This window comes from Capricornis sumatraensis, chromosome 1, assembly GCF_032405125.1.
Source record: "Capricornis sumatraensis isolate serow.1 chromosome 1, serow.2, whole genome shotgun sequence".
Lineage (NCBI taxonomy): Eukaryota > Metazoa > Chordata > Mammalia > Artiodactyla > Bovidae > Capricornis > Capricornis sumatraensis.
The window spans coordinates 149,092,539-149,107,840 of record NC_091069.1 but is presented as its reverse complement, the minus strand read 5'-3'; the positions used below and the strand labels follow the sequence as shown (position 1 = coordinate 149,107,840).

General features: G+C 37.2%; 1 pseudogene; it reads right to left on the bottom strand.

The window, feature by feature from the left end:
* Positions 1-6,266: 6,266 nt before the first annotated feature.
* On the bottom strand, positions 6,267-14,752 carry LOC138076028 (olfactory receptor 5H14-like; annotated as a pseudogene).
* Positions 14,753-15,302: the final 550 nt, after the last annotated feature.

Sequence of the window (15,302 nt, the reverse complement as noted above, 5' to 3'; positions counted from 1 at the left end):
GTTGAAGATGAAATAAAAGTCTCAGAGTTTGGGGGCTTAGTGGTGGCAAATATTTGTCTTAACTCTGGTTTCATCAAAAGTTGGCAGCACTGGGAAACCTTTCTTTTACTTTTATTCAAAATTCCAAGTTTATTTTCATATGGAATTTATATATGAAATAGTATTGCATTTTCAATTTATTTTAAAGTTGTTCATAAATATACTAGCATTGCCTCAGTTCTTTTCATATTTAAAAGATGCTTTATCATTGTTATTAATGTAGTGAAAGCTGAATTTATCTAGAAATTCAGCTTTTCTTTATAGCATTTGCTTCTCCGCAACTTTTAGTAGCAGAATCAAATTGAGCTAAAAACTAAAGCTGAATAAAGGCAATGTACCTGTAATTGCAGTTCTTCCATGCAATCCCAAATTAATAAATAATCAGAAATTCTTAATTCAGTGTGTGGGTACTTAAGGCCTACCTATTACTAAAGGTCAAAAGAGACTAGAAGGGTATTTTTACCATTTCAGAAGATACATAAATAGATAGATAGATGATATATTTACATATTCAATGAAATAACCTAAGAAATACACGGGAAAGTAGTGAATGTAGGTTAACTAAGTAAAACAAGTATTTTGAACACAATTGTCAGGAAGATCTTCCATGGGAAACATTGTGGCCTAAATATTTCAACCCACTATTAATTTATTTAATGTTCCAGTTTACCAAAGCTTATCTTATGGAAAATTATATAATAATTATAGTAACAAAATAATTAAATATCATTAATGATTACAATGTGGCCTTAGAGCTATCTTGCTTAACCATATTTACTCACAATAATAAAATATACAGATTATTCACTATTTTTCATTTTCACCTGGCTATTTTGGTATCTTGTGAACCAAATCAAAATTATTACAAATTTTATAGTATTTTTAACTTTTGGTTCAATTCAGTTGCTCAGTCGTGTCCGACTCTTTGTTTTCAGTAAAAACATAATGATATTATAAAAATCATTCTCTCTTGCCTGTATCTACTAAGAAGTTTTCAAGATCCTTTTAGAGTTCAGCTTTCTGAAGTAGAAAATAATACTAGAGCACTGCAATGACAATAACACAGGCAACAGTTCTTTAGACACTGTTTCATCTTGAAGGCTTCATTTTCCAAGTTCAGGAAACTGTTGTTTATATGAATTTGTCTTTAACACAGAGTCAATAAGTTGTACAGTTGTGTGCTTTTGTCAGAAGAGGAAAGAGCTTAGAACTCAAATTCCCCTGATAATGCCCAAAGATCCCCTTTAGGGCAAAGCTAAGCTGGTCTACTGGGCATTTTGGACTTGGACATGTATGAGAAATCCAGGTTGTCTCATTGGACATTACAGACTGAAATGATAAACATCAAGTCCTTGTAGACAGTTCCCAAGTTTATCAATTGAAATTGCACTTCATACCACTTCTTTCCACCACAGGCACTTTTGAAATGTTTATGCAGACTCCAGTTTATCTATAAATTCAATAGTCTAAGTTCTTTGATGAGTACAGTATTATCTGAGCTCATCACACATGATTTGAGTGAGGCCAAAGTTACAGATTCTCTTTAGCCGTCAACTCCTAAATTTTTCCTTCTTGTGCAAACCATGGCTCACATTCCACAACTACACCTGACTTCCTACTTTAAGCTGAAAACTAGTGAGAAATCTTACTAGGCAAAATCCGCGGGAGGAGAAAAGGAAAAAGAAAACTGAGGACCACTGTGGGAAGTGGCCTAGGTTAGTGCTTCTCAAACATTATTCCAGAGGTTTTTTTTAACTGCAAATTCTGTTTAAGTAGTGATGACTGTGTTTCTACATTTCTAATATGGTGTTGTCTCCAGACATTTGCCTTCTTCAGTTTCATCATCTGCAGGCCTATCTTATCAAAAAACCAGATAATTAGATAAATAAACCAAAAAATTTTGCAAATGTAGCAGAAATATAAAAAGAGAAGCAAAGAGGAGTCAGAGTGGTCAAGGGAGGCCAGCATTGGTGGGGTCCCATCAGATCTCATGGTAGGTGAGATTTTGTTCTATACCCCAACTTAAATGAAAACTGTTGAGGGATTTTGAACATGGTGGTCACATGTTCAGATTTGCCTTTAAGTATAAACAAAGTTGCCATTGAGCATCACTGAAGAAAATAATGGCATTATTTACATCAAAATATTATAATATGACAATTGTGATGCTGTGTTTTATATCTGAAGTGTACAATGAATGTTTAACCTCTGCTTGGGATTTGATTGGAAGTTAGAGGAAAAGCAAAGGACATTTTTGGGTCATTTTTCAATTCTTCTATGAATTAGAATTCTGCTAGTGAAAGCTAAAAAGGAGGTGAAAAAGAAAATATAGATAAAGAGAAGTCACTGTGGAAACTCAGCAGACAAATGAAGTAAGCAGTATAATGTGCATCAACACATATAATATGTAGCTTTAAGATAACCCACCCTTGCCTTAAACATATTGCCCACTTCAATATTGTGTAACTATCTTTTCACTCTTTTTTTTAATCTATCAGGTTTTTGTTTGTTGTTGTTTTTTTTTAATTTAACATGTGTCTGCATTGTTGCTTCCAGTATAAGCAGTCTTTCCAATTTTATCATTTCAGTAGGTGGGTCATGATATCTCACTATGGTCTTAATTTGCATTTCTCCCAATGACAAATTATATTGAGAATGTTTATTCTGTCCTACTAAATAAATCCAAAAGATATTACTATAATTTATGTCAAATAATGTTCTAGTATGTTTTCTTGTAAGGATTCATGCATGCTAAGTCACTTCAGTCGTGTCTGACTCTTTGCAACCCTATAGACTGGGGCCCACCAGGCTCTTCTGTCCATGGGATTCTCCAGGCGAGAATTTTGGTGTGGGTTCCCATTTCCTACGCCAGGGGATCTTCTCAACCCAGGGATCAAACCTACATCTCTTATGTCTGCTGCATTAGCAGGTGAATTCTTCACCACTAGTGCTACCTGAGAGTTAGGCAATGGCAACCCACTCCAGTACTCATGCGTGGAAAATCCCGTGGATGGAGGAGCCTGGTAGGCTGCAGTCCATGGGGTTGTGAAGAGTTGGACACGACTGAGCAACTTCACTTTCACTTTTCAGTTTCATGCACTGGAGAAGGAAATGGCAACCCACTCCAGTGTTCTTGCATGGAGAATCCCAGGGACGGCGGAGCCTAGTAGGCTGCTGTCTATGGGGTTGCACAGAGTCGGACACAACTGAAGCAACTTAGCAGCAGCAGCAGCAGCAGCAGTGCTACCTGGGAAGCCACTTTAAGGATTAATGTCTTACATTTTGGTCTTTAAGCCATTTTGAGTTTATTTTTGTATATGGTGTGAGAAAGTGTTCTGACTTCATTCTTTTATATGTAACATCCAGTTTTCCCAGGAGCACTTATTTTTTAAATTTATTTTTAATTGCTGGATAATTGCAATGTTGTATTGGTTTCTGCCATACAATAACATGAATCAATCATAGGTATACACTTGTCTCCTCCCTCTTGAACCTCCCACCTCTCTAGGTCATCACAGAGCACCAGATTGAGCTCCCTGTGTTATGCAGCAACTTCCCACTAGCTATCTATTTTACACATGATAATGTGTATGTTTCAATGCTGCTCTCTCAATTTGTCCCACCTTCTCTTTTCCCTGCTGTGCCCACAAGTCCACTCTCTATGTCTACATCTCTATTCTTGCCATACAAATAGGTTCATCAGCACCGTTTTTCTAGATTTCGTAAATATGTGTTAATACATATTTGTTTTTCTCTTTTTAACTTACTTCACCCTGTATAACAGGTTCATCCATCTCAGTTCCGCTAACTCAAATTTATTCCTGTTTATGGCCAGCAGCACTTACTGAAGAGACTGAATTTTCTCATTGTATGTCATTCTTTTATTGTAGATTAATTAATGATAAGTTTATGGGTTTATGTCTGGGCTCTCCTTTGTGTTCCATTAATCTATACATCTGTTTTTGTCCCAGTGCCATATTGTCTTGATGACTTTAATTTGTAGTATATTCTCAAATCAGGGAGTATATATACCTCCAGCTCTGTTATTTCTTCTCAGGATTGTTTTGGCTATTTGAATTATTTTGTTTTTCAATACAAATTTTAGTACTATTTGTTCTATCATGAAAAATGCCACGATACTTTGACAGGGGTTGAACTGAATCTGTGTATTACCCTGCGTAGTATGTCATTATAACAAGGTTGATTCTTCCAATCAGAGAACACAGTGTATCTTTTCATCTATTTGTGTATGCTTTCATCTATTATCAATGTCACATAGTTTTCTTAGTTAATCTATGTCCTTAGGTAGGTTTATTGCTAGGTATTTTATCTTTTAATCTAACTATAAATGAGATATCTCCTTAATATCTGTTTCTGATGGTTCATTGTTAATTCATAGAAATGCATCAGATTTCTGTATATTAATTTTGTATCTTGCAACTTTATTGATGTTGAATTTTTTCAAAAGGTTTTTCTGCATGTATTGAAATGATCATATGATTTATATTCTTCAATTTTTTTGCTGTGGTGTATCACAGTGATTGACTTGCAGAACCATCTTTGCATACTTGGTGTAAAACCCACTTAATCATGTGTGATATTTTTAATATATTGTTGAAATTGGTTTGCTAACATTCATTTGAAGATTTTTGCCTTGGTGTTCATCATAGATATTGGCCTATAACTTTTGTGATATATGTATTTCTAGCTTTTATATCAGGGTAATCCTGGCAATGTACAATGAGTTTGGAAGCTTTCTTTCCTTTGTAATTTTTAGAATACATTGAGAAGGATGAATGTTAACTTTTCTCTAAATGTTTGATAGAATTCACCTGTAAAGCTATCTTGTATTGGATTTTTGTTTGTTGGGAGTTTTTGTTGTGTTTGTTGTTGTTACTTTACTGATTCAGTTTCTCTGCTGGTAATTGGTCTGTTCATATTTTCTATTTCTTTCTGGTTCTGTCTTGAGAGACTGTACATATCTTGGTATTTATCCTTTTCTTCTGGGTTGTCCATTTTATTGACATATAGTTTGTTCATAGTACTCTCTTATGATCCTTTGTAATTCTATGGCGCTGGTTGTCATTTATTCTTTTCCATTTCTTATTTTTTGATTTGGACCCTCTTTCTTTTGATGAGTCTGGCTAAAGTTTTAACAGTTTTATTTATCTTTCAAAGAACCAGTTCTTAGTTTCATTAATCTTTTATATTTTTTCTTTTAATCTCTTTCATTTATTTCTGCTTTGACCTCTATGTTTTATTTTCTTTTACATAGGAATGAGATTTTTCTTATTTCTGAGGTTGACTTGTTTTGCTATAAACTTTCGTCTAATAACTGCCTTTGCAGGATCATTGTGTTTTCATTATTTCCCCCTCTTTAAAAAAATTTCTTCTTTGATTTCTTCATTGACCTGTTGAATTTTTAGTAGTGTGTTATTTAGCTTCCACATTTTTGTGTTTTCTGGAGGAATTTGTTTTTCTCATTATTGATTTCTAGTCTCAAAACATTGTGGTCAGAATGCTTGATCTGATTTTAATTTTCTTAAATTTCCTAAGGCTTGTTTTTGCTGCCATTCGTGATGTATCCTGGAGAGTGTTCCATATGCATTTGAAACAATGTGCTTTTGCTGTTATGGGGTGGAATGTCCTGTATACATATCTGTTAAGCCCATTTGATTTAAGAATCCTTGAAGATCAGTTTCCTTACTGATTTCCTGTGTGGATGATCCATCTACTAATGTAAGAGGAATGTTAATGTCCCCTACTAAGACTGTTTTATTGTCAACATCTTCCTTTATGTTCATCAGTATTTGCTTTCTGTATTGTGCTTCTATGTGGAGTACATACATATTTACAATGGTTATATCTTCTTGGATGATCCCTTGATCATTATGTAGTGTATTTCTATGTCTCCTGTTCCTGTCTTTGTTCTAAAGTCTATTTTATTTGATATAAGTATTGCTACCTTGTGGCTCAGCTGGTAAAGAATCTGCTTGCAGTGCGAGAGAAATGGGTTCGATCCCTGGGTTGGGAAGATCCCCTGGAGAAGGGAAATCTACCCACTCCAGTAATCTGGCCTAGAGAATTCCATGGACTGTACAGTCCATGGGGTTGCAAAGAAGCAGACATAATTGAGCAACTTTCACTTTCACTTCACCCTAGCTTTATTTTGATTTCCATTTATATCAAATAACTTTCATCCCTCCAATTTCAGTCTCTGTGGGTCTTTAGATCTGAAGTGAGTATCTGTGGGATAAATATGGGTATTGTTTTTGTATCCCTTCAGCCTTTCTGTATGTTTTGATTAAAGCATTGGACTCCTTGCAGTCCAAGTCTGTTTACATTTAAAATAATTATTGATAGTATGTACATATTGCCATTTTATTAGTTGTTTTGAGGTTATTTTGTACTTCTTTTTTATGCTTTCTTCTTCTTTGATTTCTTCCCTTCTGACTTGATAACGTTATGGCTTGTATTTCTTCCTACATTTTATGTGTTGTATCTATTATGATTTTTGGTTTGCGGTTGCCATTTGGTTTATACAAAGCAGTCTATATTGGGATATCGGTTCAGTTGCTCAGTCGTGTCCGACTCTGCAACCCCATGGACTGCAGCACGCTGGGCTTCCCCATCCATCACCTACTCCCAGAGGTTGCTCAAACTCATGTCCATCGAGTGGGTGATGCCATCAAACCATCTCATCCTCTGTTGTCCAATTCTCCTCCTGCCTTCAGTCTTTCCCAGAATCAGGGTCTTTTCTAATGAGTCAGTTCTTCTCATCAGGTGACCAAAGTATCAGAGCTTCCAATGAATATTCAGGATTGATTTTCTTTAGGATAATTGGTTTGATCTCCTTGCAGTCCAAGGAACTCTCAAGAGTGTTCTCCAACACCACAGTTCAGAAGCATCAATTTTTTGGTGTTCAGCTTTCTTAATGGTCCAGCTCTTACAAATTTACATGACTCCTGGGAAACCCATAGCTTTGACTATACAGACCTTTGTTGGCAGAGTAATGTCTTCTCTTTTTAATATGCTGCTTGTTTTGTCATAGCTTTTCTTCCAAGGAGCAAGTGTCTTTTAATTTCATGGCTGCAATCACCTTCTGCAGTGATTTGGGAGCCCCCAAAAATAAAGTCTGTCACTATTTCAATTGTTTTCCCAGCTCTCTGCCATGAAATGACAGGACCAATGCCATGATCGTTTTTTTTTTTAATGCTGAGTTTTAAGCCAGCTTTTTCACTCTTCTCTTTTACTTTCATCAAGAGGCTCTTTAGTTCCTCTCTGCTTTCTGTCATAGGGTGATGTCATCTGCATATCTGAGATTATTGGTATTTCTCCTTGTAATCTTGATTCCAGCTTGTGCTTCATTCAGCCTGACATTTCACATGATGCATTCTGCATATAAATTAAATAAGCAGGGTGACAATATACAGCCTTGATATACTCCTTTCCCAATTTGGAACCAGTCTGTTGTTCCATGTCCAGTTCTAACTGTTGCTTCTTAACCTGCATACCGATTTCTCAGGAGGCAGGTCAGGTGGTCTGGTATTCCCATCTCTTTCAGAATTTTCCACAGATTGTTTTGGTTTGCCATTTTTTCTCCAAAAAATCTTCTCAACCTGTAGATCATACCTGCTTCTCTTGCATCTCCTGCATTGGCAGTCGGTTTCTTTCCCACCAGCTATGTGTGGTAACTAAGCTGACAACAGGTGGACTTGTGGTGGTTCATATTTTGTCTCATGTTGACTTGGTCTAGATTGCCCAGATATCCAGTTATCATTATTTTTGTGTGTGTCTGTGTGTTTCTAAAAGAGGTTAGTATTGACTTAGTAGACTTAGTAAAGTGGATTACAGCACCCTTTGTATGTGAGTGAAATCTCATCCATTCTGGGCCTGTATGGAACAGAAAGTCAGAGGAAGGCTGATTGATCAGAACATGAGTCTTATTTTGCCCTCCATGCTATTGGTTCTCAGGTTTTCATACAAGGGCTGGAATGTATACCATCAGTTCTTCTATTTCAAACCTGATATCTGCCTCAGCTTTCTTGGAACTCTACCATGCAGATAACAGACCACGGATCTTCTCAGCCTGCATAATAAGGTGACCCAAATCTAATAATATATATCTTTAGATATAGATACATATGTATACATAGGTTTACAAAGAGAGTGATATAGGTTGATTTCTATATTTGTCTTCATATATGTATACCTACCATTGGTACTACCCTGGATAATTCTGATTGATATAAAGACTATATATTTAGTGAACCTTTTTATTTATGCTGAAAAATAAGTGGAAATATCATGATGCAGTCCTTAACTGTAACCCTCAAATGAGGCTGACTTACATCCCTTCTCATCATATTATTACAGCATAAGGAATAGCTTGTATATGAAATTTCTTTGAGAATTATGGTCCAAAAATCATATAATCCTGACAACTAATTCTTTTCAGTGATAACCAATGTATCTTTCCTGGAAGTTGACCTAGTTTAACTTTGTGAGTACCTCCAGAAATATGTAAAAATAAGATTATTGTAAATATTTTAATCCAAACGTCTAACTTAAGAGCTTCTCCTGATATATCCCAGGAAATAATATCCATGATAAAAAGAAAAAGATTTAATTCACTTTAGGTGTATGATACTTGTGATTTTCTTTAAAGACATTTAGAGTGTCTTTAAAGTACACTGACATGCAGTAGTTATCCCAGGGCAAGTGATCCCCCTGAACTCATTACAAAATTGATATCAAGTAAAAGACTCTAACTTCATTTGAAGTATTTTAAAGACAATGCTGTGAAAGTGCTGCACTCAATATGCCAGCAAATTTGGAAAACTCAGCAGTGGCCACAGGACTTGAAAAAGATAGTTTTCATTCCAATCCTAAAGAAAGGCAATGCTGAAGAATGCTCAAACTACTGCACAATTGCACTCATCTCACATGCTAGTAAAGTAATGCTCAAAATTCTCCAAGCCAGGCTTCAGCAATATGTGAACTGTGAACTTTCCGATGTTCAAGCTGGTTTTAGAAAAAGCAGAGGAATCAGAGATCAAATTGCCAACATCTGCTGGATCATGGAAAATGCAAGAGAGTTCCCAAAAAACATCTATTTCTGCTTTATTGACTATGCCAAAGCCTTTGACTGTGTGGATCACAATAAACTGTGGAAAATTCTGAAAGAGATGGGAATACCAGACCACCTGACCTGCCTCTTGAGAAATCTGTATGCAGGTCAGGAAGCAACAGTTAGAACTGGACATCGAACAACAGACTGGTTCCAAATAGGAAAAGGAGTGTGTCAAGGCTGTCTATTGTCACCCTGCTTATTTAACTTCTATGCAGAGTACATCATGAGAAACGCTGGGCTAGAAGAAGCACAAGCTGGAATCAAGATTGCTGGGAGACATATCAATAACCTCAGATATGCAGATGACACCACTCTTATGGCAGAAAGTGAAGAAGAACTAAAAAGCCTCTTGATGAAAGTGAAAGAGGAGAGTGAAAAAGTTGGCTTAAAGTTCAACATTCAGAAAACGAAGATCATGGCATCTGGTCCCATCATTTTATGGCAAATAGATGGGGAAACAGTGGCTGACTTTATTTTTTCTGGGCTCCAAAATCACTGCAGATGGTGATTGCAGCCATGAAATTAAAAGACGCGTATAAATTAAAAGATGCTTACTCCTTAGAAGAGCTTCCCTCATAGCTCTTTTGGTAAAGAATCTGCCTGCAGTGCAGGAGACCTGGGTTCAATACCTGGGTCGGGAAGATCCTCTGGAGAAGGAAATAGCAACCCACTCCAGTATTCTTGCCTGGAGAATCCTATGGACCGAAGAGCCTGGCAGGCTACAGTCCATGGGGTCACAAGAGTCGGACACGACTTAGTGACTAAACCACCACTTCTCCTTGGAAGGAAAGTTATGACCAACCTAGAGAGCATATTAAAAAGCAGAGACATTACTTTGTCAACAAAGGTACATCTAGGCAAGGCTGTGGTTTTTCCAGTGGTCATGTATGGATATAAGAGTTGATGCTTTTGAACTGTGGTGTTGGAGAAGACTCTTGAGAGTCCCTTGGACTGCAAAGAGATCCAAACAGTCCATTTTAAGGAGATCCGTCCTGGGTGTTCATAGGAAGGACTGATGTTGAAGCTGAAACTCCAATACTTTGACCATCTCATGTGAAGAGCTGACTCATTGGGAAAGACCCTGCACTGGTAAAGGATAAATAAAATTAACAAACCATTAGCCAAACTCATCAAGAAATAAAGGGAGAAAACTCAAATCAATAAAATTAGAAATGAAAATGGAGAGATCACAACAGACAACACAGAAATACAAAGGATCATAAGAGAATACTATCAGCAATTATATGCCAATAAAATGGACAATGTGGAAGAAATGGACAAATTCTTAGAAAAGTACAACTTTCCAAAACTGAACCAGGAAGAAATAGAAAACCTTAACAGACCCATCACAAGCACAGAAATTGAAGCTGTAATCAGAAATCTTCCAGCAAACAAAAGCCCAGGACAAGACAGCTTCACAGCTGAATTCTACTAAAAATTTAGAGAAGAGCTAACACCTATCCTACTCAAACTCTTCCAGAAAATTTCAGAGGAAGGTGAACCTCCAAACTCATTCTATGAGGCCAACATCACCCTAATACCAAAACCTGACAAAGATGCCACAAAAAAAGAAAACTAAAGGCCCATATCACTGATGAGCATAGATGCAAAAATCCTTAACAAAATTCTAGCAATCAGAATCCAACAACACATTAAAAAGATCATACACCATGACCAAGTGGGCTTTATCCCAGGGATGCAAGGATTCTTCAATATACACAAATCAATCAATATAATAACCACATTAACAAATTGAAAAGCCATGTGATTATCTCAATAGATGCAGAGAAAGCCTTTGACAAAATTCAACATCCATTTATGATAAAAACTCTCCAGAAAGCAGGAATAGAAGGAACATACCTCAACATAATAAAAGCTATATATGACACACACATAGCAATCATTATCCTCAATGGTGAAAAATTGAAAGCATTTCCCCTAAAGTCAGGAACAAGACAAGGGTGCCCACTTTCACCACTGCTATTCAACAAGTTCTAGAAGTTTTGGCCACAGCAATCAGAGCAGAAAAAGAAACAAAAGGATTCCAAATTGGAAAAGAAGTAAAACTCTCACTGTTTGCAGATGACATGATCCTCTACATAGAAAACCCCAAGGACTCCACCAGAAAATTACTAGAGCTAATCAATGAATATAGTAAAGTTGCAGGATATAAAATCAACACACAGAAATCCCTTGCATTCCTATACACTAATAATGAGAAAGTAGAAAAAGAAATTAAGGAAACAATTCCATTCACCATTGCAATGAAAAGAATAAAATACTGAATATATCTACCTAAAGAAACTAAAGACCTATATATAGAAAACTATAAAACACTGGTGAAAGAAATCAAAGAGGGCACAAATAGATGGAGAAATATACCATGTTCATGGATCAGAAGATCAATATAATGAAAATGAGTATACTACACAAAGCAATCTATAGATTCAGTGCAATCCCTATCAAGCTACCAACGGTATTTTTCACAGAGCTAGAACAAATAATTTCACAATTTGTATGGAAATACATAAAACCTCAAATAGCCAAAGCAATCTTGAGAAAGAAGAATGGAACTGGAGGAATCAACTTGCCTGACTTCAGGCTCTACTACAAAGCCACAGTCATCAAGACAGTATGGTACTGGCACAAAGACAGAAATATAGATCAATGGAACAAAATAGAAATCCCAGAGATAAATCCACACACCTATGGACACCTTATCTTTGACAAAGGAGGCAAGAATATACAATGGATTAAAGACAATCTCTTTAACAAGTGGTGCTGGGAAAACTGGTCAACCACTTGTAAAAGAATGAAACTAGAACACTTTCTAACACCATACACAAAAATAAACTCAAAATGGATTAAAGATCTAAATGTAAGACCAGAAACTATAAAACTCCTAGAGGAGAACATAGGCAAAACACTCTCCAACATAAATCACAGCAGGATCCTCTATGACCCACCCCCCAAATACGGGAAATAAAAGCAAAAATAAACAAATGGGATCTAATTAAACTTAAAAGCTTCTGCACAACTAAAAGAACTATAAGCAAGATGAAAAGACAGCCTTCGGAATGGGAGAAAATAATAGCAAATGAAGCAACTGACAAACAACTAATCTCCAAAATATACAAGCAACTCATGCAGCTCAATTCCAGAAAAATAAATGACCCAATCAAAAAATGGGCCAAAGAACTAAATAGACATTTCTCCAAAGAAGACATACAGATGGCTAACAAACACAAGACAAGATGCTCAACATCACTCATCAGAGAAATGCAAATCAAAACCACAATGAGATACCATTTCACGCCAGTCAGAATGGCAGCGATCCAAAAGTCTACAAGCAACAAATGCTGGAGAGGGTGTGGAGAAAAGGGAACCCTCTTACACTGTTGGTGGGAATGCAAACTTATACAGCCACTATTGAAAACAGTGTGGAGGTTCCTTAAAAACTTGGAAATAGACCATTTCATATTAGCTGCATGGTTAGTCAGCTTATAATTAACCATGAATCACTTTAGTGACCTGTGAAGCGGCCTGTGAAGTAACTAGTCCATTTTGTGGTCTTTTGCCACGCTGTTTTTATAATTTGCGTCATTGGCTAATTAGTTGATATTTAAAATTCTTTGACGATTTCTCTGTAGTTTCATGCTTAATTTCTTTCCGAATATTTGAAAAGAACAGTACTGTATGTTTTCCTTGCTGTTGGAGTGCTCTGGTGGTGTGTCTGCTTTCATCATTGGTTTTGATTTCCTGTCTCATCCTGTTGTCTGCTTAGTTGTCGTCAATCCAGACCCCCCGCCCCCGCTCCCGAGGCTGTAGTTTACCCATCCATCTCCCCTCCCCCGTCCCCCCACTTGTTCTGGTTATAGCAGTGCTGTGGTCCACAGCGTGTGTCCCCTTAGTCGGGTTTGTGCTTTGTCTTCATGTCTCATTAAATGGTGTTTTTCCCCCATAGCAGTAAGTTGAATTGGTGTATCGCTATGCAGTTACAGGAGAAGGCAATGGCAACCCACTCCAGTACTCTCGCCTGGAAAATCCCATGAACAGAGGAGCCTGGTAGGCTGCAGTCCATGGGGTCGCACAGAGTCGGACATGACTGAAGCAACTTAGCAGTAGCAATCCCACTGCTGGGCATACACACTGAGGAAAGCAGAATTGAAAAAGACACGTGTACCCCAGTGTTCATCGCAGCACTGTTTATAATAGCCAGGACATGGAAGCAACCTAGATGTCCATCAGCAGATGAATGGATAAGAAAGCTGTGGTACATATACACAATGGAGTATTACTCAGCCATTAAAAAGAATACATTTGAATCAGTTCTAATGAGATGGATGAAACTGGAGCCAATTATACAGAGTGAAGTAAGCCAGAAAGAAAAACACCAATACAGTATACTAACACATTTATATGGAATTTAGAAAGATGGTAATGATAAACCAGTATGTGAGACAGCAAAAGAGCCACAGATGTATAGAACAGTCTTTTGGACTCTGTGGGAGAGGGAGAGGGTGGAATGATTTGGGAGAATGGCATTGAAACATGTATAATATCATATAAGAAATGAATCGCCAGTCTAGGTTCGATGCAGGATACAGGATGCTTGGGGCTGGTGCACTGGGATGACCCAGAGGGATGGTATGGGGAAGGAGGTGAGGGGAGTCAGGATGGTGAACACGTGTACACCCATGGCAGATTCATGTTGATGTATGGCAAAACCAATACAATATTGTAAAGTAATAATAATAATAAAAAATTTTTTTAAAAAAATTAATGAAGTGGTCAGTACATGAAATCTTAAACAATGTCACAGTATATGTACTACATTATAAAATTACAGAAGGTTAATCTGACTTTGGTGTTAATAGTAAAAGATCTGCCTGTCAATGCAGGAGACACTGATCCCTGGGTCATGAAGATTCCCTGGTGGAGGAAATGGCAACCCACTCCAGTCTTCTTGCCTGGAGAGTCCCATGGACAGAAGAGCCTGGTGGGCTACAGTCCCATGGGGTTGCAAAGAGTCAAGACACAACTGAGCAACTAACACATACAATCTGAACTGAAAAACATGATGAAGTATGGCATGAACAAGGCTACCTAAAAATGACAAAAGTAACAGCTGGTTGACAAAAGTAACAGCTGGTTGCATAGTCTATTGGTCATATTTACTGCATAAAGTAATGGTTTGCATATGGCCACGTAGTGATCATACACCATAGTTGCTATCAAAAACCATTCTGTGGTTACTCTGATTGCAAAGGAAAAAATTATATCTTGCATTAAGTTAGACAGATCATTTTGCTCTTGGCAGAGATTCTCTAGCAACTGGCTGAGGGCAGGATGGTCATTGTGGATGATATCTAGGAATCTACAAAGGCCAGATTCTCAAGGAATAAGTACTTGGGCACATGAAGGTGGGGGTCATTCCATAACAGAGCAGTCAGACCAAGGTTCCTCACAATAGTGATGAGATATCAGCAAGAACACCAATGACCAGGGGATTTGCCATTTGGTTGATATGTAAGTTCTGTGAAAATAAACTGTCAGTAATATTGCATTTTCTTTTTCCATATCCTCACTGGGTGGTGTCTGAAATCCATGGAGTAAATGAAAAGAATAGCAGTCAGAAATTATAAAGTGAAATTATGGGGGAATAGAGATGAAATGAAACCTTGCACTTCAGAATTTTCTTAATTTTATTTCCTCCTTAATATAATAAAAGGGGTCTGTTTTGGAGGGTGGAAATAAATTTTGCTGTTGTTGTTCAGTCACTAAGTCCTGTCTAACCCTTTGAGACTCCAGGGACTGTAGCATGCCAGGTTCCTCTGTCCTCCAACTATCTCCTGGCGTTTGCTCAAATTCATGTCCATTGAATTGGTGATGCTATCCGGCCATCTCATCCTCTGTCGCCCCCTTCTCCACCTCTCCTCAGTCTTTCCCAACATCAGGGTCTTTTCTAAGGAATCGACTTCTCACATCAGCTAGCCATAGTATTGGATCTTCAGTTTCAGCAACAATCCTTCCAGTGAATAATCAGGATTGATTTCCTTTAGGATTGACTGGTTTGATCTTCTTGCAGTCCTAGGGACTTTCAAGAGCCTTCTCCAGGACCACAACTTGA